This window comes from Antechinus flavipes, chromosome X, assembly GCF_016432865.1.
Source record: "Antechinus flavipes isolate AdamAnt ecotype Samford, QLD, Australia chromosome X, AdamAnt_v2, whole genome shotgun sequence".
Lineage (NCBI taxonomy): Eukaryota > Metazoa > Chordata > Mammalia > Dasyuromorphia > Dasyuridae > Antechinus > Antechinus flavipes.
In genome coordinates, this window is record NC_067404.1 from 62,484,338 (window position 1) to 62,512,207 (window position 27,870).

Here is a 27,870-nt window from a genome sequence, read left to right on the forward strand (position 1 = left end):
ACCTTCTCCTAATGTATAGATAGATTACAGTCTTTTTCAAAGAGTACCCACACCAACAAAATCACAGATTAGTAAGTAAGAAGAATTGAGTAGAAGCAATGGAACAAACATTGTGCAGAAAATCCAGATGAGGAAAGCCTCTGTTTCGAGAACTAAAACCTATTATCAATCAACAAATTAACATTTATTAAGCATTTGCTGTGTGCCAGGCACTGGGGGGAAACAAAGAAAAATAAAATAATCCCTGACCTCAAGGATATGACATTTTAATATAAATAACTTAGTACATATAAAATGTAGGTAGAGGGAAGATAACCTCAGGAAGGAAGAGTGTGTTGTTTTCAGAATTGAGTTACAGTATGTCTGACTGTAGTTGGTCAGATCAATACAAGCTCAGAGTGCTCTACCACTGGTCAGACAGAAATGATCCCTATGAACATGGGAGGGTGGATTGTCTAACTTTGCACATCTCGCGTTTCTTCCGAGCTAATTCAATTCTGTTTGTTCATAGAGCACAGCACCTTCTCTGATGAGGGCACACCATGCTGGGCATGGACACTGTCCCCGTGTCTCCCATGTCATATAATCAGTTCTAAAGTTCTTGAGAGCTTGGAGGTGTCCTTGCATCACTTTTACTGACCACCCTGTGAGTGCTTGCTATATGTGAGTTCTCCATAAAATAAAATTATCTTTTGGACAAGTATACATTTGGCATTCAAACAACAGATTTGTGCTCTCTGCGATAGAGTTGGAATACATGGTAGTTTAGTCCAAGCGAGGAGCTCAGTGTCTGTCTCATCCTGCCAGGGGATCTTCAGAATCTTCCTCAGACAATTCAGATGCAAGCGATTCAGTGTTCTGACATGGCGTTGCTAGACTGTCCAGGTTTCACAGGCACACAATGAAGTCAGCACAAAGGCTCTGTAGAGTCTCAGTTTGGTAGTCAGTCTAATACCTCTCTCCTCTCCCACCCTTTCCTTCCGAGCCTCCCAAACACTGAGCTAGCTCTGGAAGGAAGATACTAGGTAGGAGGAAACAAAGAAAAAGTGAAGTAATCCCTGCCCTCAAGTAGCTTACATTTTATTGGAAGAGACATATGTAAATAACTTGGTGCATACAAGAGACAGATAGGGTAGATGGAAGGTAACTAGGAAGGAAGATACTAGTAGCTAGAGGGAAAGGTCTTCTGTAGAAGGAGGATTTAAGCTGTCTTGAAGGAAGTTAGAAATTCTAAGACACAAAAGCAAAAAGAGAGAGCATTCTACATACTGGGAAAAGACAGTGAAAAATTCACAGCATGGAAGCTGGAACACCCTGTAAGGGGGATGGCAAGTAGTTTGGTGTAGCCACACTATAGAGTAGACAAAGAGGAATAAAGTGTGGACAAGAAGACTAAGAAGGGACAAGACTGTCAAGAGCTTTAAATTCCAAATAGAAGACTTTATAGCTCTGATTCTGGTGGTAAAAGGAAACGAGGGGAACTTATCGAGTAGATAGGTCACATAGTCAAATCTACACTTTAGAAAATCATTTTGATGCTTGTATCAAGAATGGATTAAAATGGAGAGAGAATTGAGGCAGAGACAACATTTAGAGGCTATTTAATTAATCTCAGTAAGTAGTGATGAGGGTCTGAACTAGAATGTTAGCTGTGTGAATGGAGAGAAAGAAGTGGAAAGGAGAGATGTGAAGGTGGTACTAGAAGATTTGGCAATAACTGGATATATGAAATGACAGAAAGTGAGAAGTCAAGCATAATATTGTGATTGAGAACTTGGATGACTAGTGGTATTTTCAAAGTAATAAAAAGTTCACAATAGGAGTGAGTTTGGAGAAAGAGATAATGAGTTCAATTTGGGGTGCTGAGTTTAAGGTGTTTATGGGTCATCCTTTTCAAAATGTCCAGTAGACCGTTGGTGACATAAGACCGGAGCTCCTAATGTGAAAATGTTTTATATGACTTCAGATGTATAATGGTTATCACATTTCTTCCCTTCTCAATGGGTGGGAGAATGGTAGAGGAAGGGAGAAAATTTGGAACTGAAAATAAAAATTTAAAAATGTTAGCTATTATTAGCTATTGTTTACATAGTGTTAAAAAAAAAAAAAACTGGTGCTCCAGGGAAAGAATGGGACTAGACATAGAAATATGAGAGTCATTAGCATAGAATTGATCATTGAATCCTTGGGAGTTGATAAGATCACCAAATGAGATAATGTACCAAAAAATTGAAAGAGGACCCGAGAGACCCTTGTGAGATTCCCATAATCGATGATCATGGAAAAAGATCTAGCAAAGGAGACTAAGAAGAAGCTGTCACATAGAAGAACCATGAGAGAGTAGTAAGAAAAGGTGATACAGTAGATAGTGTGCTGGATCTGGAGGCAGAAAGATTTCATCTTTCTGAGTCCAAGTCTGGCCTCAGACACTTACTAGCTATGTGACCCTGGGCAAGTCAATAAGGCAACCTTGTTTGCCCTTTAGTTTCTTTACTTGGAAAATGAACTGGAGAAGGAAAATGGCAAACCACTCTTGTATCTCTGCCAATAAAACACCAAATGGCCAGATGGATAATCAGATCTTTGGTAATTTTGGAGAAGTTTCCTTTTAACAATGAGTTCATAACCCAAAAAGGAGAGGAATTAAAAGAAAATGAAGTGGAAGGATGTAGTGTGGATGGTTTTTTAAAGTGTTTAGCTGAGAATGAGAAGAGAAAGTATAGGTTGATAGTGAGGATGATAAAATCTTGTGAGGAGACATGGGCATGTTTGCAAGCATCAGGGAAAGAGCGATAGGGAGAGATTAGAGATCAGAGAGTGTGGAAATGATAATTGGGGCAGTCTGTTGGAAAAGATAACAGAGTGTGGGATGAAGGATACATATAAGGGAGTGGATCTTCCTAAGGAGTAAGTCTACCCCTTCATTTGACTGCAAAGGGGCAAGAAGAGAGAACAGGGGATGATGTTGAGGAATGGAAGTTGAGGAGAAGAAGGAGCTTTTGAAGAATGGCCTCAATTATTATTATATATTCTTCCATTGAGAGATTAAAGGAGGCATGGTGAGAAATTGGAGGTGAGAAGAGGTTTTATTTTTTCTCCACAGTATTTTATTTTTCCAAATACATAGTTTTCAACATTCATTTTTGTAAGACTTTGTGTTCCAATTTTTTCTCCCTATCTCCCTCATCTCCTTCCTCTCCAAGACAACAAGGTTAAATATGTGCAATTCTTTTAAACATATTTCCATATTTTTCATGCAGTGCAAGAAAAATTAGACCAAACGGGGAAAAAACCCACGAGAAAGAAAAACTAAACAGAAAGGTAAAAATACTATGCTTCGATCCACATAAAGTCTCCGCAGTTCTCTTTCTGAATGTGATTGGCATTTTCCATCCCAAGTTTATTAGAATTGTCTCGAATCCCCACATTGTTGAAAAGAGCCGAATCCGTCACAGAGATGATCATCCCATAATCTTGTTTTTGCCATGTACAATATTCTCTTGGTTCCGTTCACTTCACTCTACATGAGTTCATGTAAGTCTTTCCAGGCTCTTCCGAAATCAGCCTGCTGCTCATCATTTCTTATAGAACAATATTCCATCCCATTTATATGCCACACCTTATTCAGCCATTTCCCAGCTCATGGGCATTCACTCAGTTATGGTCATAGGAGTTGAGTGGATTGAGGAATATGAAGGGTAGGGCATTTGACAGAACATCACTATGTATGCTGAAGATCCCGAGTATAAGGGCAAGAATTGGAACAGAGAGCTATCCAGGCATTGAGCCTCTTTATCATGATTCCTCCAAGCAAGGTTCTTTCCTGCTATCTATCTATCTATCCCAGTGGCAGGCTGAAGTCCTTAAAAACATTTTATCTACTTCCTAGATTGACCTCAATGAAAAGATTCCAGTCAAGAAGAGGCAGGGAATAGAATAGCATTGTTTCATTGACTCTTAAAGCCAAAAGAGAGTTCGGAGGCCATCTAGCCCAACCTATTTCTAATCAGACATTCCTTCTATAAGAGACATATCAAATGGATACCCAGTCTAAACTAGAAGTCCTTTTGTGAGTGGAACCCATTATGTCCCAAGGCAGCCCATTTCCTTTGGTGCAGCTTAAATGGTTAGAACAGCCTGTGCAAGGTTATAGAGCTCACATCTGAAGCTTCTGTCTACTAATCCTAATGTTTCCTTTGGACTAAGAGAAACAAATCAAATCCATGTTCCAAATAAGAACTCTTTGAAGACAAATATTTGAAGACAATTAGCAAGTCCCCTGTAAATCTTCTCTCTTCCAGGAAATAGTCCCAGTTACCTCAACTGATCTTTGTGGGACATAATTTGAAGCCTACTACACATCCTGAACATCCTTCCCTCGATAGTTTTCCAGTGTATCAAAATCCTTCCTAAAAAGTGGTGCCCAGAACTGAATACAATCCTCCATGTGTGATGTGATCAGGGCAGAGGACAGAAAAATAATCACTTCCTCCTCCTCCTCTGAACACTAGGCCTATCTTAGTGCAGCTTCATATCCCTTCAGCTTTTTGGGCTTAAGTGACACACTGCTGACTTAGATTGAACTTGCAGTCCATTAAAAGACTCGAGTCTTTTTTCCCATGAACTATTACATAGCCTCTAAACTTAAGTTTATATTTTAGAACCCACATTTGTATTAGACACACACACATATATATATATGTATATGTATGTATATGCATGTGTGTGTACTTCACTATACCTTCATTGTCTATGTCTTATATGTATGTATATAGATGTAGGTATGTTTGTGTGTGTGTGTATATGTGTATGTATGTATATATATATATATATATATACACCTATCAGAAAAATATATACATATATATGTATGTATTTTTAAACTTGGCCTTGCACGTAGGAAATGCTTAATAAATGTCTGTTGAATTAAATTGGATTGAATTGCCTCCCTCCTAGATGAAATTTATTCATCAACTCACCGTTCTTTGCATGTTGTCATTCAACCAATTCTGAGTCTACCCATGGTATTAGAGTTTTGTCCATCTTGGCCACAAGAAAATTGGAAAAGACTTTGTTAAAATCCAGGTACCTGATTTCTGTGACCCTATCCTGACTGCTCAGTCTTGTGACCATGGAAATTTTTCCGCTAGCCTTTGGGATCTTTCTGACTACATTGCTTCTCAGTCCATAACTTGGTCCTGTCCTCTACTCAAGTATAACTCTTGGCTTTGATCCCGGGATAGATCACTGGCCATTACTGCTTCATTGCCTGAGTCGATGCTGCAAACTTAGTTTACAGACCTATGTTCTAGGATTCTTCTTGGTCAAAGGCATCTTTCTCTTTCCAGAGTATCTCCTTCTCTGAAGTTTTTGCTTCCCTTCAGAAGCTATACAGCTCCAACTCAGTACATCTTGTTCCTTAGCCATCTAGAATTCCTAGGTCTCTGACTCTAAATTTTCCCTTCACACCTACACTACTTCCATCTGCCACCCACTAGGGTGATAGGCAGAGAGATGGGGAGGTGGATCATTTTTTTCTTTCATATTTGCAAAGCTGAGTTGGTTGGTAGTAACAAAGCGAACGTTTTGAGAAACTATAAAACTATTTCTAATATAGTCTGGAACATTGAAACAGAAGATCAGACCATATCTGGATTAGTGCATTCACATTTTATGAAAGACATAGACAAACAGAAACATTACAAAGGATGGTGAGTAGGCTAGTGAAGGGATTTAAAACCATGTCATATGAGAATTATTGAAGGGACTATGAATTTTTAGCCTGGAAAAAGAATACTTAGGGAACACTTCAGTTTATACTTTAATTCTTTGGTCAATCTGATTAATGGGCATATTCTTTCCAGTGATACAGAAAGGAACCTAACTTTGCCTTCTCATTTTCTGTTATTCTTTCCTATGGTTTCTAAATCCTCCATGGGGGACGGGGGAGATCTCTACCCATTGTTCCACAAGCATTCCTCCAGATCTCTTGATATTATGTGGGCACCAGTGAAACACATGGAATACCTATTATCTCTCATTCTCAGTAAGAGACTGGCCCAACTTCTCTTGTGATGACTTTTTTAATGAATTGCATACCTTTAGGGTACATAGTACTTCTTTGGATTAGAAATATAGAAAGGAAATATGCTGTAGCCCATTTATATTCACCAAAAAATCTCTTCATTTTCTAGTGGACAACTTCTTCAGGCACTACATATTCCATGAAAAATAATCATTTAGCATAGCTGAAGAATGTTGTGAAAAAGATAAGCCTTTCTTTCAAGACACTTAGGATAGCTTTCCAACAATGAGATGGCTGATGCTAGTTCTAATGATCTCGTGATGAAGAGAGCCATCTACACCCAGAGAGGGGACTGTGGAAACTGAGTGTGGTTCACAACATAGCATTCTAACTCTGTCTGTTATTGTTTGCTTGCATTTTGTTTTCTTACTCATTTTCTTTTTTTTTTTTTGATCTGATTTTTCTTATGCAGCAAGATAATTGAAATATGTTTATATATATTGAATTTAACATCTATTTTAATATGTATAATATATTCACTTGCTTGCCATCGAGGGGAGGGAGTGGGAGGAAGGTGGGGAAAATTAGGAACACAAGGCTATGCAAAGGTCAATGTTGAAAAATTATCCATTCATATATTTTGAAAATAAAAAGCTTTAATTAAAAAAAGAGAACCGTACACACACACACACGAAGCTTAGAGTAGAAGTCCTTAAAAGCATTTTGCAATTTACCAAATATTATCTAGGTGTTTTTCTTCCTTCTATTCAGTTCTGAAACCCATTTATTGTCCATCTGTAATGAACAGTAGAACAGTCTATCCTAGATATCCTAACTAGATAGAGCTGTATGCTAAAAACTGCTCTATGGGCTGGTCATTCACTTGTATATCATAATCTGAACAATAAGAATTCTTTATGGACTTGATTTTTTCCCCACAAAGATCATCCAAGTTAAATTCATTTGAGTGATTATGAATCTCTACAATATTCCAGGACCTATGCATCCAGCACAATATGATGTGCAAACAGGAAGAACTCGTCATCTATAGGCATCTCTCTTCCATTTGGATTCTACTCTGGAAATCTGTGACAATAGTCTCACTATCCACAAAGGAAAAGCAAGTGAATGAATAATGCATATTGTCCACACTATCCAGCTGGATAACCGATAGAACTGGTTCACGAGTACATATGTCTTGGGTGGGCACAATAAATTGTCTTACATACAGGAAATAGTTACTTCCCAGAACTGAATAAGATCAGGCTGGATTGTCTGAAAGTCTTAGGGTGCTTTTAATGACTATAAGCTTCTATCTAAAACAAAGGACCCCATTTATAAACACTAAGATTTTATGTCTGAATTTGTTATCAATCTGTGTTAGTAAAGAGAATATCCTTACTGTGAGTTCTCTATACCAATGAAATCCTAAGTCGTATCCAAATTTTTCTAGGGCTTTTGTATGTATGGCTTAGACTGATAGGATGTCCTAGTCTGTTTTTTTTTAAAAATAACTTTATATTGACAGAATCCATGCCAGGGTAATTTTTTACAGCATTATCCCTTGCACCCACTTCTGTTCCAATTTTTTCCCTCCCTCCCTCCACCCTCTCCCCCAGATGGCAAGCAGTCCTTTACATGTTAAATAGGTTATAGTATATAGGATGTCCTAGTCTGAAGGATGGCAGCTAGGCCGTCACTCAAAGGGCAATGTGAAAGTGCACAGTAGTTGTGAGTAGGTCGTAATCCATTATTAATTAAGAATTGCCTAAGAGAAGGAAAAATTTAAAGAATGTCATCACCGATATGAATGACTGGGAAACAAGGTAAGCCAGATAGAGCAAGGACGAAGGATGGATAATAACTTAGCGTTAGTGGGAGATCTGGTGAAAGGCCCCAGTGCAGTGGATGAAGCTTATGTGAAGGAATTCTGGGCAGAAATGGACTAGAGTGGTCCAGGAAAAGAGAAGCTGGGCCTGGCTTTGGCTCTATACCTTTAGAGGTAGTGCCACACTGCTGAGGTCACAGAGCCATTGGAATATCAGAGTGTGAACTACTCAGTTTGTCTCCAAACATGCTTACTTTTGTAGAAACACAGCCTCAGACTGACTCAGATTGAATGGTAGAGCTAGAAGGGACCTTAGAGAACATTTAGACCTATTCCTTAATTTTATAGTTAATTTTATATATAGTTATCATATAAGATTTATCTATATATTATACATAATAATTAGCATTAACATATACTAATTACCTACATGTACATGTGTATATACACACACACACACACACACACACACACACACACACACACACACACACATATATATATATATATATATATATATATATATATATATATATATATATATATCATATAGCTATATATTGTTAATTTTATAGTTAAACCTAGAGTGGGAAAGTGACTTACCCAAAATCATAGAATTAATTAGTAGTAGAGTTTGGATTAGAAGGCAGGTTTCTTAACTACAATCCAGTATTCTTCCTACTCCTCCATGCCACCAATGGATAGTTTTGATGCTGGCTGAGAGGAGGGGGAGCCCCGCTCGAGCCTAACTGCCCAATAATTCCATTGACGATCATCGACTGAATTGCCCTTCAAGAAGAGATCAAACAGCGCCAAAAAACTACCTTCTGATCAGCTACTTTAGATCTATCAGCAGCCTTGGTTTCAAGAACTCTAGATTCATTAAATCTACAGTATTATTCTGCTGCCACATTCTCTTAGTCAATTTGCTTCCCTGACATTGCTAATTAATGTAGATAAATTAATTATGCTACACTTTCTATTGCTCTATAACATTGTTGAGCAATAAAGACACTTTGGTTGCCTCATTTCTACTTGTAGTTTCAAATAATGACTGTGGGAGTAATGCACATTTTGGTAGTGCAGAAAATATCCTCTAATCATTCAACCATCATCTTTTAAAATTGCTTTTTACTATGCTCCATAGGAGTTGATTTGCCACCTTTTAAGCTTCATGCCTCCTTTCTCCATGTTGCTAGATAATGGGACAATACCACCAGCAGCTTTCAAGGTCATGACCGGAATCTCTATTTTTTTCTGCTCCGTCTCAAGTTTGACCTCACAAGGACAATCTCACGTTCCTATTTACCTTTGACCAGTGCTTTTCATAACAGGAGACTGTTTACAACACATTCCAGTACGTTCTCAATTGTAATGTACTGTACCGTTTTCCAGATAAACGAGGCCTTAGAACATTTTTGTTTGACGCATCTAGGTATGATAATTGAGGCCAAAATAGATCCTTCTTCCCTTCCTTTCCCTTTTCTTTTCTTCCTTCTTCCCCGCTCTGGACAATTATTCCAGTTCTCCATTTTTTCTGACTGAAGCATTCAATCAGCTGGTCAATCTGGCAAAACATACAACACAATTTTGATCAACTTTTCACCCCCAGAACTGACTAAAATTGCCAGTTGTTTGGATGTTTAAAGACATTGCCTTAGTGTGCTTGTTTATGTGCAGCTAGAAGGCTCAGTGGATAGAATGTTGGGCCTGGACTCAGGAAAACCCAAATTCAAATGTGGCCTCAGACACTTATTAGCTGCGTCAGCCTAGGCAAGTCGCATAAGGTCCATTGGTCTTAATCCCCTGAAGAAGGAAATGGCAAACCCAATGGACAGCCTCGGTATGCTATGGCCCACGTGGTCACAAAGAGTTGGATGTGGCAGAATAACAACAGTGAAAGAAAAAGTCATTCCCCCATGCCTCTAGAAGAAGATCTATTTTATCAGAGAATTTTAGAGTCTCAGAGTGGGAAGGGATCCTAGAGGACATTTAGACCAACCCACATATGAATGCCTCTCTTGATAATCTAGACTCTTCGGTTAATTAGTTATATCGTCCTCTGCCCTAGAACCCCTCGCCCCCTTGTTCTGTCGCGGACATCCCTGGATTGGCCCAAGAAGATCTTTTCCTACTCATATGCTGCTTTACATGCAATGAAGGAAGACTGGGGCCACACTCAATTTATGTATTCTAATTTCCAGTGGGACTTCTATTACTTTATGACTACCCTTTTATTTTGCCGAAGAGCTTACTTGTGCGTGAAACCAGACTGGCTCTCTGTGCCTGCTATGGCCCTTTCTCAGTGCATAGATTTTCGGGCAAAACAAAGTTGCTCAAGTTAAATCCTAAACCATCCTTGTGAGAATACATTTTAAAAATTTGCAAGGAATCAAAGTCAAGCTGACCTCCGATTTGCAAACTCTCATCTTAAAAAATACCAAGGTACAATTACTCCCTCTTTTGTACTGTCTTTGCCATTCTCTATACTATTTCAGATATCATTAGTAATTCTCAGCAATTCTAGCTGCTTGTTCTGTGAGAACCCTGGGATCCACTTCAGTGGGGCCTGGTGACCTTATCAAGGACAGTTCCTTTTCTAATCTTGAATAGCAACTCCTTGTCCCCATATTTGTTATTTTCTAATCTCGAAGGTCATTTTCCTTTGCAGAGAGAACAAAAGCATAACAAAAATGGAAAATTTCTGCTTTGTATCTGTAGTACATTGTGATCATCTCACTAATCTCTCTTATTTAACAGAGTAGCAAACCAAGGTCCAGCAGGGTAAAAAAACTTGGCTCAAGTCACACGGACAGTTACAAAGTCACATTGACCAAGTCAATGACAGAAACCACATCTCCTAACTCCCAGCCCAGTGTGCCTGCCATCATCCTCTGCTGCCCACTCGTAAGAGTTCCCACAAATTTTTCCTCACTCCCCCCAAATTTAATCTCTTGAAATAAGTTACTGTCAATCAAGAGAAAGAACTGGCTGTTTCTGACAGTTTTCCAGACTACTCTTAATTTCAGTCAATTATCAGAAACATCTGCATCGTTCATGAGGCAGCAAAGAGCAGAAGCTAAACCAAATAAGACTAACCATATTGGACAATTGGCTAGAGAATACTCGCACAAACACTCCATTTTCCTTGACTGGAAATATGTCTAGAAGGGCTGGGTAAACAAATGGCAAATGTGGAAGCTTGATGAAAACTTGAAAAACATTGGTGTCAAATATTTGCAAATGTAGAAGACATCTGGGAAATCTTAACAAAGTCTTCAAAACTGATCGTGGAATATGTACCCCCAGAGGGCAAACACTATCAAAATTATAATTGGAAGCAAAATTGATGATTTGTAGCAAAATCCTAGTTTTCAAACTTTGAATACCTCGAGGATAAAGCAGTTGCTTTCCCAGAAGCCCAGAGCTGCCAGGGAGCTCCAAAGGAGCGCCTCACATAGTGCCGCTCCCATTGCTACAAAGCCCCACAATAGCCCCGGGAAGCAGAGTGCAAGTTAACTCCTTTCTTTTGACAGAAGGGAGAAACTGAGCCTCAGAGAGTTCCAGAAGTCACACAGCTAGTAAGTGGCAGAAGTAGGACTTCCACTGCAATCTTCCGACTCCACGGCCCGTGCTCTTTCCACCATGCCTGCCACGTTGGCCCACCGGCACTGAAATTATTTCCTAGAGATATTTGTCTGCCCTATTCTTAGAGAACTCTAGGGAAGAAAATAACATCTTTACTCATAGCATATTTGAGTACCTCAGCATCTCAGAGAGTTGGGAAGTTTCTCTCTCTTTTCTCCTGCTGTAATTAAAGCCCATTTATTTTCTCTCCATTTGACTTTGGTGAACAGCTGGCCACCCTGCCCCCACTCCCCCTACACCCACCTAATATGATATCTCTTCAACTATTTGAAGCCTGTTGGTAAGCAAACACTCCAGAATAAATGTTCCCAAGTCTCCTAGCCTTCTTTCATAGACACAATGACTTTCAAATGAATAATTTGGGCTATTTTTCTCTGCTCTTCCTTTCGATCCTCTTTATCTTCCTTAAGCCATAGATGCAAAAACTGGATATTTTATTCAAAACAGTATTCTGAAGGAGGCCTAATCAATGCTTAGTATAGTAAAGAGGATTATCTCTAGGTCCCTTGGTGCTATTAATAAACGCTGGGATCATGTTCACTATTTTGCCCATGTAGCATTCCATTATTGGCATGTTCAACTTGTGGCCCTCTATGACCCCAAGATATTTTTCAGCTATGCTTTCACATAACCATTCCTTTTATTTATGTGTACAGTTTGATTTTCTTCCCTAAATGGACTTGTCTTGGATAAACAGAATCTGATTTATTTTTACCTATTTCAACTTGTGAATATCGTAGACTTTTAGAACTGGAAAGAATCTTGTAAATGATCCTGTCCTTATTTGACAACCCAGCAAACTGAGACTCAGAGAGCATCTTCTGCCCGAGGTCACGCTTGCAGTGTGTGGCAGAACTAAGACTAGAATTTAGGAGTCCGAACTAGTATGATTACAGATTTACAACCGATGGTCACCTCATTCGGGGTTTCACTGGAGCGGTTTGCCATTTCCTTCTCCAGCTCTTTTTACAGAGGAGGAAACTGAGGTAAACAGGATAAAGGGACTTGCCCAGGGTCACACAGCTAGGAAGTGTCAGAGGCCAGACTTGAACTCAGGAAACAAGCATCTTCCCGATGCTAGGCCCAGCACCCTATCCACTACAGCGCCACCTAGCTGCCCACACAATAGACCTTGCAGGGGTCTTCAGACTACGGCCTGCGGGCCACATGCGGCAGCTGAGGACGTTTATCCCCCTCACCCAGGGCTATGAAGTTTCTTTATTTAAAGGCCCACAAAACAAAGTTTTTGTTTTTACCATAGTCCAGCCCTCCAACAGTCTGAGGGACAGTGAACTGGCCCCTATTTAAAAAGTTTGAGGACCCCTCCTAGAGTCATCAAATATAGCAAATACATTTTTCTCATCAAATAAAAATTTCTCATTTTACAGAGGAGAAAACTGAGGCTGAGGAGTTAAGTGACTTCCCCATAGTCACAGAAGTAAGAGTGAAGAGAGCCAGGATCCAAAATTGGGTGAGGAAAGTGCCATATGTCAAGCTCGTCAAAACTGGTAACTCCATTCTATTTTTCCCCAAGTCAGGCTTCTCCAAGACTGGCCTTGAATAAAACCACAAGGAAAGCTTTCTACCACTATTGCTAGGGTGCCATATGTAACTTAGTTGGGGAACATTTCGGCTGTTCCTCTACTTTTCACTGCTTTGCGCATTTAATATTGCCTAAGTGGCACAGTGGATAGAGCGTTGGGCCTGGAGTCAGGAAGACCCGAGTTCAAATGTGGCCTTAGACACTTCCAGCTGTGGGGTCTTGGGCAAGTCATTTAGCCTTTGCCTTAATCCACTGGAGAAGGAAATGGCAAAGTACTCTGGTATCTTTGCGAAGAAAATCCTATATGGGGTCACAAGTAAGTAGAGAGAAAGAGGAAGAGTGTCTGCAGCAGAGGCTCAGAGAGGGATTTGCCACAAGAAAAACAAACCCAATACTTATAAGTAAAAGACAGAGATGATTAGAAAAAAAAAAGTAAGTGTGTAGGTTCTGGTGGAAATTAGGATTTAACATGTGACTTGGGGCTAATGGGGTAGGGGGAAAGGAAGATCTGATAGAAACACAAACTTCATCCTCATTAATGGGAATGGGAATAGGAGGAACTTGCTCATAAGTGTTAGAAGGGTCAAAGAATGGGTCAGAAAGCAAAACTCAACAATTTTGCTATGTGCAAAAAATATTATTTCAACATAAAGATTCATGCTTTTACGTTTCTAAGCATCTGTGACATTATCAATATGGGTGGGATCTCCCTCCAGTGATGCAGCTCACAACCCACCCACATCTGTCTATCCTCTGTGATTCTTGTCCACATTCTCCCGTGAATCTGCCACAGGGGGTCCACCTAATGTGCTAAGAAGCTTCTCCTAGATTTTAGCATTTTGTGCGGATACCAATGGCAGGTGTAGACTATCCAGTGCTTATCTCTCCATCACAGTCAGAAAGGAAATCAGATCAAAAAGCAAAATACAAAACGATTCCTGCACTTAAGAAACTTCTGCTCTATTCAGGTAGATGACATACATATATACATACACACATATAAATATGTGTAAAAATGATATAAAATCAGTATCAGGGAGTTTAGGGAAAGAGAAAGGGAGGACATTAGTCAGGAAAGGGTTCATGTAAAAGGTTGTGCTTGAACTGAGTCTTGAAGAAAATAGGAGATAAAGGTGAGGAAAAAGAGACTTTCAGATATGAAGGTGGCCAATGCAAAGGCAGAGGGAAGATGGAGGATGGAGTTGAGGAACCACAAAAGCTAAAAAAAAAAAAAAAAAAAAAAAAGCTAAAATTTAGCTGGTCTGTAGCATACAGGAAGTGGGGGGATGTATAATGAGTCTGGAAAAGGTAGGTTGTAGCTGCATTGTGAATGGTTTTAAATGCCAGGGTTTGTCTGGTCCTGGAGGCGATACAGGGCCACCGGAATATACGGAGTAGGGAAATAGCATGACCGGACTCGGACGTAAGGACAATCACTTCGGCGGTTGCATGGAGGATGAATTGGAGTAGAGAGAGACTTGGAGCAGGGAGATCAATTATGAGGCTATTGCGGTAGTCCAGGCAAGCAGTAAAAAGGGCGAATTAAGGTGTTGGCTGTATGAGTGGTGGGAAGGGGCGATGGTATGTAGGTACAAATTAATTGACTTGGCAATTGATTGGATTTGTGGAATAAGAGAGAGTGAGAAGTTAAGAACAGTGTGTAAACTATAACCTGGAACACTAGAAGGTGCCCTTGACAGAGACAGGGGAGTTCAAAGGGGAGAGAGCTATGTTTGTAGGGGAAAATAATGAGTAAAAATGTACAGAGAGGTAAAATGAGTAGTTGTACTAAAATATATTATACTTCAGCTGAATCCAAAAAAGCAGATCTCATAAAAGGCAGGATAAAAATAGATTTGGTCAAGAGAGATCAACAGGGATGTTGCATTATACTTAAAGACATTACAGATAATAAATCAATATCAAGATTAAACATTATGTGCTGGATGGCATAGCATTTAAGTACTTAAAGGAAAACGAAATGATTATAAGAAGACTCAGACTCTAATTGTTGGTGACTTCAATTTGCCTCTTTTAGATTTAGACAAATATAGAAACATAAACAGGAAAGAAATTAAAGATCTCAAGTGAATGTTAAAAAAAAAACAAAAAAACAACCTGGATATGAGAGATCTTTGGCAGTCATAGAATGGGAAATTTCAAGACCAATATGTGTTTTTCTGCATTGTGTGGCACTTCACAAAAAACTGATCATGTGTTATAGCATAAAGCTCTCAAATACATGTAAAAGCCAGAAGTACATCATGTATGTCATAGTCTATAATAGGATAGAGTTGAAACTAAAGCAATAAAAATTGAGATCAATAAAGGAAATATGAACATAGGACACAGAGAGACAAATAATGTTGCGTGGGACAGGTTGGATGCAAGACCCCCTTCCCAATGAATTAATCAGAGACATCATCATGTACAAAGAGAAAGTATTCATTTAATCCCTGCAGGGAGAGGCCCAGACACACCTGGGAGCTATCCCAACTCCCACCATGTGCTCCTGGAACCTGACCAGCTTCCTACTTGTCCAGGTTAAGTTTAAAAGCAAAAAACTCGAGCCTTCCCATTGGATAGACTAGAAGGACGTAACCATCCTTGACCAATGATCACTAGTGCTGGCTGCCTCCCACAGGTCATGTCACTTCCTGTGACTTCCTGTATCTCCAAGTTCAAAGTTCATCCCTCCAGAGATCAAATGACCTCCCCAAGGTCCCAGTTCTGGAAACGGGGATCATGTGACAATACTGAGAAATACTTCATCCAATCAGTCTCATTGAGGGTTATCCTGAATAATGAGTCGGTCAAAGAACACATTATAGAAATAATAAAAATTGTATCTGAGAAAATAATAGCATTGAAACAATATACCAAATCGTGAGGGACAAAACCTAAGACAGCCCTCAAGGAAAATGTATGTATATGAATACCCATATTAACAAAAGGGAGAAAATGACAACCAATAACTTATTCATGTAGCTACAAAATACCTAGAAAACGAGACTAAAAACCAAAACAAGCACAAAAGTGGACGTTTATAAAATCAGAGAAGACATTTAAAAATTGCATAAAGACTATTGACCTAGGAAATAAAACACAGAAAGCAAAATAGCTAAATTGTTACAATAAAAAAAAAAAAAAAAAACCTAAAAGGGGTAATTAGCAACTTCCAGGAGAAAGACTGCTAGAGTAGATCTAGAATTGACCTTGGAGTCCAGAAAACTTGGGTTCAAGTTTTTTCTCTTACACAGACCGGTTTATGACCCTGTGCAAGTCTCTTAACCTTTCACTGACCCAGGCAGCTCTCTAAGACTGTAAATTGCTGGTAAGGTACTAATCTGCATTGGTAGAAGTAATTATCTCATCAGGGAGTTCTCCATACTAATGAAATTACAGGCCTCTGCCTTCCCCTCCCCCACGACCCTGCAAACACACCCACAAAGTATATGGAAAAAAAGAAATTATCCAAAACTACTATATATATGTTCACACAAAAAAGGAACCCAAACTTTAATTAAACATATGAATATTCTTAAAATAAAACATCCAAACTAACAAAACAGGAAATAAAGAATCTAAACAATGGGACTTCAGAAAGAAGGAAAAAACCAAATCAAACCATCAATGAAGACCAAAGAAAAGACTCCTGGTCTAGGTGGATTTACAAATAAATTCCATCAAACATTGAAAGGACAAATTACTTCATGTCGCAACAACTGTTCCAAATAACAGAGAAAGATAGTACCTTGCCAGACTTCTTTTATGAAGCTATCTGGTCCCTACTCTCAAACTCAGGAGAGAGAGAAATCAGAATAAGATAACTTATATGAATGGCTGTCACTAATAAATATTTATACCAAAATACTGAATTCGATATTGTTAGCAAATTGACGATCACAATATAGTCAAATAAGAATGCAAATATAATGCAAAATCATAACAACAAAAATCATAATAAATGACATTAATAACAAAAATAATCATAAAATTATGCCAACACATGCAGTAAAGTCTATTAACAAGAGAATTCACTAAATACTAAGAAGCATAGATGTAAAAAGCCTTTATTTAATGAGAACAAATATATTGATTTAAAACCAGGAATTAGCAATAAATATAAGGAGAAATCAATACTGACAATTTTCTCAATTAAGTTGAGTGGTGAAGTAACAATGCTCACTATCTGCACTTTTATTGGATATTAAATATTTCCTAGAAAACTCCTAATTCTTGCAACAAAAATATGAAATTGAGGAAATAAGCAGGAGCAAAGAGGAGGAAATTTTTCTCCATTTTTAGGCAATATCTGATGGTTTATTTAGGGAACCCTAGAGGATCACTGAAAATTAATCAAAATAATTTATAGCTTCAGTGAAATATCAACATAAACAATAAACCTCCAAGTCATTAGCCTTTATTTCTAACAAACTCCAGAAGAAAGAGATAGAAAGAGAAATTCCATTTAAGACAACAACAGAATGCATTAAATGGCTGAAACCAACTGTAACCTCTCCCACTCCGAGGCTACCGATTGCCGGAGCCATACATACCAATCTTCCCCGGAAAGACGTGGAGAGGACACCGATGTTAAAGGGCCAAACAGCCTTTCTTTATTGGTATTCTCAGCAGGGGTTAGCAGGAAGCAAGAGCAAGTGTATGTATGTCTCTGCATCCCTGAATCTCTCTGCATCTCTGCTTCTCTCCACATCCTTCTTCTTCAGCCTATGGCAAAGCTGGTCTTTGATATTTACTCTCTTCTGGAATTACCCTGTGGCTAGCTCCCTCAGTACTGTGTAGGTGGATCCACAGAAGGGAGACACCTGGAGTCAGTGCTGCGGCCCTAAGAAAAGATCTAACACCTGTAAGACACAACCTCTTGCCTCAGAGGCCAAGCCCCCTTCTACCTCCTGGGTCCACCCTACCAGCTGACATGGCATACATGGCGATTCTCAGAAGGAAAGTCTCTAATAACCAACAACCTCACAAAACAATTTTAACAGAAAGAAAAGACCTAAATCAGAGAGACATTCTCTGATTTATATATATATTATATATTATATATATTATATATAAGCATAAAATTGCTTATGCTGGGCAATGCTAAAATGATTCTGAAAATACTGCCTCAGTTATTCCATTGATTTACAGCTGTTATAATCAAATTACCAAAGGACCCTTTATAGAATTCGAGAAAATAATGACATCATTCATTTGGAGGAATAAAAGATGAAGCAGGATTTATGAAGGAGTATAACGGTAAAAATTGGAAGGTGTGGAGCTTAGAGTTTATCAGATCTCAAATGAGGCCACAAATTGACAAAAAATGACATGGTGGAGGGGGGGAGAGGATGGAAAACTATATTTGTGAAATAGGGCAATATCTAAAAAAAAATACTATGGCGATCTAGATTTGTCTGTTTTGTTTTTTAACTCAAGAACCTCAATTAATTTGGAAGGAATTCTTTATTCCAACAGAACTGCTAGCTAAATTAGAAAGTCTGGTGGAAGGAAGGAAAGAAAGAAGAAAGGAAGGAAGGAAATGAACCTTTGTAAAGTACCTACTGTGGGCAACATGCTGTGCTAAGTGCTTTACAAATATTATTTCTTCTGTCAATAAAAAGTTATTATAAAATAAAGAAAACAAATATTATTTCTTTTGATTCTCACAATCCTGGGCAGAAAGAGCTATTATTTTACATTTTGCATTTTACAGTTGAGGAAACTTGAGAGAGAGACAGATGTTTTGACTTGCCCGAGTTCATATAGCTATTAAGGATCTGAGACGAGTGGAAGAGTGTAAAAAATAGATTTAGATCAGCTCTAAATACCTTGTACCACAGTACTTTGAAATGAATAAACTAAATGTAAATATAGCACCATGAAAAACATTGGAGGAGAATGGGAGATTAAACCTTTCACAATTATGGCTAGGGGAAAAATTAATAACCAGACAGGGGATAGAGAAGATCATAAAAGAGAAAATATGCTATCAAAAATCAACAAATACACAATCTAAAAATTAAAAGCTCTTTTTTTTTGTGAATAAAACCAGGGCATCCAGAATCAGAAGAAAAGACGTGATTTGGGAAACATTTTCTGTATTAAGTTGATAAAGGTCTGAGCTCCCAAATCTATGGGGAATTGACACGAATCTACAAAATGATGAATCATATTCCAACATACAAATGATCAAGTAATCTAAACATTTTTGAAAGAATAAATACACATTACCGATAGCCACCTGAAAAATTGTTCAAAGCCACTAAAAATCAGGAAGGTATACATCAACAAAATACTGGAGGCATCACCTCACGCTAATCAAGTTAGTAAAGTTAATAAAAGATGGGGGCTGGGGGGATTCACATTTGTTGGAGCGGCTGCTGGAAGACGGGCATTAGCATTAATTTGCTCTATCTTGAACTCTGAACTAGTCCAACTGTTCTAGAAAACAATTTGTAGTTATAAAAGAGAATTACTCAATTCGTACTCTGACTCAGAGATTGATTCCCTGCTTGTGACTCTTCCCGAGAAGGTTACAGTAGGAAGATCTGTATGGGGGAAAACATATAGCAGTTTTATTTTTTACAACAAATATCATAACCCGAGTCTATGCTCAACAATTGGGTAGGGACTGAACATTTGGTGTTGTATGCATGTAATGGAATAGTACTGAGCCATAAGGAGTGACACACATGAAGAATCAGAGAAACATGGGGAGCTTTATATAAGCATGATGCAGAGTAGGGAAGGCAAAACTAGGAAAAATGACTCCAACACGGAAATAAAATCAACCAGGAACAAGCACCAAAACTTAGTTTATTTACAAGGTCTCTGTTGTTGCTGTTCAGTGTTTTGTAAGGTGCGTCCAGCTCTCCGTGACCCCGTTTTTCTTGACAAAGATAGTGGATTGTTTTGTCATTTCCTTCCCCAGCTCATTTTCAGAAGACGAAACTGAGGCACACAGTTTTGAGGCCCACAGGGTCACACAGGGCTAGGAAGCGTCTGAGGTTGGATTTGAACTCGGGTCTTCCTGGCTCCATGCTCAGCACTCTATTTACTGTGCTACCTAGCTGCCTTTTGTTAACGTCATACTGTCTTCATTAAAAGAAATAGTCTTCTTTTTTGGTTAACCCATAATCAACTAACTGTTGGGGGAAGGAAGGAGAATGTACTTTCCAATGAGCCTTTGGTTATTTGTTGGATAGCATCTGTTGTGTCAAAATAAAATGTATCAATAATTATTTTTAAAAGATGATATCTCTAGGAATACCTTGTATCTAAAAGAAGGAACAACTCTGGCTTTTCTCTATTATCCAGATCAAAAAGAAGTCTGACTGGTGGTGGGTGAATCCCTAGCCTTCCTAGCTTTAACCCCAAACCTCTGCAAGGCGCAGGAGCAGATCTTTGTACGATTGTCTCCCAGAGTGAAGAAAAAAGTTGTCTGGGTCACTTCGGCCCACCTTGGTGCAGGTGTGACCTCATCCGCAAAGAGACTGCAGGAGGAAGAACGAAGGATGCTCTACTCCTTCCTAAGTACAGGAGACGCTTTTCCCCCAGATACAAGGAGGGAGATAATATGTTTTCCTTCTGTTTTCTCCTAGGATGTTCCCTTTCTGGTTCTTACTCATCTTCCTGGCATGCCCATCTCCAAACAGTCTTTCTCTTCCTCAGCAATTCCTGGCACCAAAAAAAACGCCCTCTACCTTAGGCCAGACCTCCTGGGCCCCGAGCCGATCAGCCATGTTCTTTCTGTCAATAGATTCGACTGTCCCTGATTCTGCAGAAGTTAGATGCCATAGATATCACTATAAGAAATTACCCTGAATCTCAGCTAAGGCAGTAGCATGGCATATGTCATTAACATTCAGTAGCATGTTAAATCATTAGAAATTCATATTATTATATGAAATTGTGGGAGAAGTTCAAATTGGTTATATTGAAGTATCAAGTATTTTAGGAGGTGAAATAGTAGGCTGGCTGTGTAATATGAGTTTGGGGAAACCTGGGTAGGAAGAAAGTCTTTCCAACATTAGGAAACAGGAACGGCCATCTTTGAAGTGAGTACTTGGTAAAACTATGGCCAGGTTGGCGTTTCTCACCCAAATATTGATAAAGGACAATCGGGAACCTTTTTGCTGTTCCCATTTTGTATCGTGTGACCCAGCCAGCAGCCAAACTGAAGAATTGGTTTTATCTTCTTTTCCTGGAGGGGAAAATGATAAGGTTGTTATGAGGCTCAGTATTTGTCAAGTGCAAAACTTAAAAGAATTCTATGGGGTGACCCAAAAAGGCTTAGTGAAGTGTAGTAAGAGAAAAGACATGGTTTCCAGGGCTTACCCCACAAGTTTATTCTGTATCGAGGAGGAAAGGAGAGGGGATATATATATAGTGGAAAGAATGCTGGGTTTGTTATCAGGAGAGATCTGTGTTCTAGTGTCACCAATTCCTAGTTTTAAGTTATTAAATAAGATGATGCAAAGCTGGGAAGGATCATTAACATACTCAAGGTCAGAATCCAAAAAGGCCATGATTAAGAACATTAGGCTGAATATTAAAAAAAAAAATACAGCCAATAGGGCTAAAGTTCCAGGCTGACCTTCAGAAAGTCAAATTTGTAAGTCTAAGATGTGAGAAACAGGGTTCAACAATGATTTGTTGACAAAAGATCTGGGGGCGGGGGAGGGGGTTAGGGACCCGCAACAGTAAGATGTGCCATCCGAGAAAGTGAGAGTTAAGATATATGACATTAAAAGAGGGTCCAGAACTAGGGAAGTGATTGTCCCCTTGTACCGTACTCTGCTCAGACCGTAGTCAGACTATTGTGTTAATTCCTGGGTGCCACATTTCAGAAGGGACGTCTGTAAGCTGGAGAGCATCTGGGGCAGGGGGGCAGCTGAGAGAGTGGAAGGCCATAATTGAATGCCATATGAGGATTAGTTGATGGCAGTGTGATGTTTAGGCTAGAGAATAGAAGACTCCATAAGAACATGATGATCATCTTCAAGGGTTCGAAGGGCCCCGTGCAAAGAAAGATCGTTGTCGTTCAATTGTCTTTTCAGTAGTGTCTGACTCTTCGTGACCCCGCTGGGAGTTTTCTTGGCAGAGATACTAGAGTGGTTTGCCATTTCCTTCTCCAGATCATTTTACCTATGAGGAAATTGAGGCAAACAGAATGGAGTGACTAGCGCAGGTTCACACAGCTAGGATATGTCAGGGATCGGATTTGAACTCGGGGCTTCCTGATTTCATGCCCACTATACATTGTCTCGTTGCTTCGCTGCCTCGGTGACCCAAAGTTAGCTTAGTGGGGAACACTAGGTGGATAATAGGGTCATTTCTCCTTCCCTCTACCCTTCTTCTTGAGTCTCAACTCTTAAGAATCCACAAAGTGAGGTCTGTAAACAGCCCCAGAAGATATCCATAGAGCTGACATGCCTCTAAATAGATAACGGTTTTCCATGTTGCTGGGAATTTGGGGCATCCCTGGATTGGGGATTGAAGAATCGGCCAATGAACCCCAGGGTAAAAGGCTTAAATCTGTCAGAAGTAAACACTAAATACTACTGGAATCAAACTCTCCCCGTTTGGTCCATCTGTTTGTAATCTAATCGTTTACATTGTCACACGAACTCTTGAGATTAGATTTTAAAAATTAAATTAAAAAAACACTATCTGGTAAATGATAATGATTAAACATAATTATCAGGTGTGAGAGGACATGACTGGCCCATTAATATCTGAGTACAATGCACAATGGACTCCGGGTTTTTTATTGGCTACATATATTGGCTGACAGCTTGATGGATGGTGAAGACTAGCATTTCTCCCAACCAGGGCATGCACATAATATTACGCCGGCAACCGTGACTTAGTTCTTGGAGGCCTTGGCCTGGCACGAAAAGTCAAGGTTTGAGTCCTTGCCCTTATCCTACCAGCTGTGTGACCTTGGGTACCAAAGTCCCTTCCCTTCCTCTCCGTTCCGGATCATCGCTGGGAAAAATGGAGGGAGTAATACCTGACCTGCCTTCCTCTTCACAAGTGGGGTGGGAGGGGGCGGTTCCCGAGGCTCAAAATGGGAAAGCACTTGTAAAAAAAAAGTCATGGGGAGTCTGTCTGCTCCTGGCTTTCTTTGCTTCCTTTTCCCCCTCAAGTTCCTGGAATAATGAACTGTCTCTAGCACTCCGATTAAACTAATTTGATGTGATCTTGTTTCACCAGCACAAGTCTAAATCTTCAACTTGTCAACGATCTCCTTGCTGCATACATCAGGATCTCCCTCAGTGCAGGGATGGGATGGGCGCACAGTAGGTTCTCACAGAAGCCTTATTGTCTGATTGATGAAAGCCTTACAGAAGAGCAGTTGTCACCCATGGAGTGAAATTGCATAAATTTGACACCCAAAAGGAGCTGCTCTTCAATCCCTTGACCACTTTTTGGCCAGGGAGTAAGTTTACTACTGTGAGAAATACATGGCTTCTTTTAGGAAAAAGGAGATAGTAGTTCTGAAAGAGTTCGTCAAAGTTAGGGGCAGGGTGGTATACTAGGAACCTGGATGATAAGGAAAGCTGAGCACCACAGAATAGGCCAGAGACCTGGGTCTGTATCCCAGCCAGACCATTATTTATCTGGACAACCTAGGGAAAGTCACAAATATTCCACAAACCTCAGTTTCCTAATTTGTCAAATGGGGACAAATACTTCTACTACATGCCTCGCTAGCTTGTTGTGAAGAAAGCTCTGTGCAAGGGCTAGAGAGATACTTTCAAGAAGCATCATCACCCCAAACTGTAATGGACCAGCAAGCTCTTGTCTCGACACTGGTGACTATCATGGGCCTAGGGGTGTGAGCTCCCTCAATGGATTTATAAAAGATCATGGAGAGAGCCTTGGGAAAGGAAATGGAGTGGGGGCTACAGAAAGAGAATGAATGATGACTCTTGGTTGAGTGAGTGGGGAGCAGGTGTTAAATGCTGGGGAGGAAGTGAGTAAGAAGAGCTAGGTGTGTAAGTCTGCACCTTCAAAGACGATTCTGAGTTCAGAGAGTGTGGGGAAGAACTGGTGTCCCCACGACCTGCCTCACAAGCCGATTCTGGGAAGCAGGGGGCAGGAAGAGGCAGGGCGCTGGAGTTGAAAGAATGCTGGGCTTGTACCAAGGAGAGGCTTTAGGTTGAAATTCTAGGAAACAAAGTGAGGTCGTCTATACAGCTCTGGGCCTGGAGTCAGGAAGGCCTGAATCGAAAGCCAGCCTCGGACACTTACTGAACATGGGGCCCTTGGCAAACCACATAACCTCTGTTCGCCTTAATCCACTGGAGAAGGGAACGGCCGACCTCTCCGATGTCTTTGGCAAGAAAGTATTGATGTGATATGGTCCACGGGGTGAGGAAGAGTGGGACATTACTGAACCAGGACAATGTTCAAATTTTGCTACTCCCTAGCTATGCGATTTTGAGAAAGTCACTCAACCTGTCGATACCTCAGTTTACTAGTTTATAAAATGGGAATTCTTAGATTTATTTAGAGGAAGAAGGGACTTCAGAGTTAATCTAGTCCAGGAGTGGGGAACCTTTTCTCTGCCAAGAGCCATAGGCATGTTTTTAAAATCATTCATGTGCCATACAAAATTATCAACTTAAAAACTCAAGCGGTGGGAGGTTGTCGTCACCTCCGGTGCCTCGGCAGGGCCAGACCGAGACTTCCAGGGCTTCGGGCTGCCCTTGGCTCGGACGTTCTCTGCCCCGATCTCGTCCAATTACTTTATTTCATAAGTGAAGAAACAAGCTTCAAGAAGCCGAGCTGGGATCCAAACCCAATGCTCCCCACTGCACTCCGCTGAACGCCATCCATTGCCATTTACTTCACTGGGCTGTCACGAGATTCCGATGAGAATGTATGGATGGTGTTTTATGAACCTTCAGAATAATAGCTAGCTATTATTTAGTGCTTTAAGATCTGCAAAATTCTTTACATGCGCTAGCCCTTTCGGCTCTCAAAACAACCCTGTAAAGTAAATGTTATTATTATCCCCGTTTTCCAGATGAGCAAACGAAGGTTCAGACAGGATAAGTGACTTGCTTATCCAGTATCGCCACTAGGCATCTCAGATGGATTTTGAACTTGGGTCTTTCTGACTGCAAGGCAAATACTGTGGCACGTAGGAAGAACAAGCGGTGTACCATAGTGGTCAGAAAAGTGGACTTGGTTATGGCAAGTTCCAGCTCAAATCCCTCCTCAGACACCTTCGTGTCCCTGGGCAAGCCATTTAACCTCCGAGCCTCAGTTTCTATATCTGTAAGATGGGCATAACAATGCCGTGCTCCCCACTTCATGGATTGGGAGCCTCGGGTCCCAGTGCCGATTCCCATGGAAGGAGCGGAGCGTTTTTGGAAGCCGTTAGGACCAAGGTCTAGCAGATGTGACCATCTAATCGGTGCAGAAATGAATGTTCTCGGGGAGAAGCCATGGCCCTGGCATGGACCAACCGGTGGCGAGAAGTATGTGCTTGGGGATGTGTGTGAGGGATTCTGGGCCACCTGCTGCCAGGAAGAAGGAGCCATCTCGGCACTGGTTGCTTCTCATTAAGGCAGGGGCCAAGGGCTAAGGCTTCCAGAAGGTTCTTACCAAAGAACATCTGGTTCTCCCCTCCCCCATCCCTTCCCCCAGACCTTGAATGGATCTCAACAGCTCCTGAGCCTGGCCCGGGTGCAGGGGAAGTTGGGAGGGGGAAGTGGGGCTGAGGGCAAGAGGTGAGCAGGGCAAAAACAAAGCTAGGAAAGATGTGGCCAAACATAGGGGCCCTTCGGGGGGAAAATGGAAACATCTGTTTCCTGAGTGCACACCTGCTTCTTACTGCCTTCGAGGCCTGACTTCTTGGACATTTGCTTAACACTTTGAAGTATCTCCTTTGACTGTTAACCTCCCAAACTCCCGAGATTCCCCCCAGGATACTCCAGACCCTGTCTTCAACCAGACGACTGCCTGAGCCGCTCAGCCCGATGTCTCGCATGCAATGGGTGCTTAATAAATGTTAGTTGAGTTCTTGAAGATGTCTGGGGCAGGAGGCCCCCAGACCTTCCTTGTGTACTCACCCATTGCCAGTACTTTTGACACTCCCAAGGCTCTTCCTGCTCCTCTTCCTCCCCACCACTTCCTTGAAGGTAGAGTTGAATGCTGCCTTCCCCTTGGGCCTCCTGTTCTCTAAGTCTTACAAGTCTCATGGCTTTGACCTTTTTTTTTTTTTTTTTTTTTTTTTTTTTCTGCCATCCCTTCAGTTCCTGGGCTTTGATTGTTTGGATCATTCTTTTCTGGATCTTCTCCAGTCCTCCCTAGTCTTCCACCATACAGTGAGTTAATTTCCCCAAAGAAAGGAAGTCCTTTGACTTTTTAATCATAATCATAATCACAATGATACTTTTTTGAAAAGCCCCGAAGCTTAAATGCTGAAAAAGGCACAGTTTCACCAAGCCGGGCCAATCCCGAGTCCAGGACAGCACCAAGGCGGCCTGTTTGCGCTTAATTTCCGGCTTCCAAATGGTGGTGTGCCTTGGAGTGCAGGGGACTAAAGCCCAGTAATGAATTACTCATGGTATACGATTTCCAGCTCCTTATCAGCTCCACTCCTCTTCACAGCCAGATGCCATGCAAAGGCACCATTTTACAGATTACTAATAAAGGATTTCGGCAGGCTGCTGGCTTCCTGCTGAATCACTCAGCCGGCCTCAGACGGATTTCTTCCAACTTCCACTGCCACCTACACCATGGAAACAAAGGCATTTCAAGTCAATTCTCTTCGCCCTCTAACTTAGCCCATCACAAGATAACTTGTAAAAGAAACCCCAAGACTGCAAAAAGAAACGGGGCAGTTCATTGGCATGGCACCCACCCGCAGGACGCTTTTTTCAGCCAAGGCCACAGGCTACGTCTCCTGCGGGGCCTAACCCAACCCATCTGAAAGGAGAGTGCCAGATGCCCGGAGGAAGAGGTGAGCAGCCTGTTGTCTTCCCTTCCATCGCTCCCTTCTGCTGCCTAAAGATCGAAGGAAGCTGACAGTGGGAGACGGAGGAGTTCACTGGACTGGCTGAGGGGCAGATGTTACGGAGCAGACATCTCTAGCAGATGTCTAGGGGGAACACCCAGGTTGCCACTGGTCAAAAGAAGTAGCTCCTTGAACAGGGGAGCTAGAAATAGCTGCAGGAGCTATGAGCAAAGGTAGAAACACAGTTTAGTTCTTGAAGATGCTCGGGGTTGGGCACCCCCAAACTTTCCTTACATAGTCACCCGCTGCCTCGTCGTTCCCAAGGCCATACCCGTTAGGCCCAGTGAGGACTGAAACTTAGGAGATGAAGGAAGGGAGTTTTCTAACGCTATGCTCAACTTTTCTAGAATGACTGGGTAATGTGTGTGTGTGTGTGTGTGGGGGTAGTCTCAGTCAGCAGCCTAAGCTTCCCCATTATTTACCCTGAAAGTGGCCTTCAGGGCCTAAGGGTGGAATCGCCTGCAGATATCGTGGGGCTATCGACTTGCCCACAGTAGACTGAGCCTACATTGTGCCTACCAGCTATGGCCCATCATTAAAGCGGTTAATCGGCAAACCCATATAAAGTCCCTACTATGTGGCAGGCACTGTTCTGGGAAATCAAGCACCAGAGAATTAAGACGGTGTCCTATACTATCTCAGCCCCTGCTTTGGTGCTCTGATACCCCCTGTTTTGTCAGGAAGTTAAGTGAGCAGACACAGATGCCTACTCTGCCCCCTTATTGGACATACCCCTCTTCCCAGCTGTCCATGTAGTTACGTTATCTCCAACTGTCTGGAGT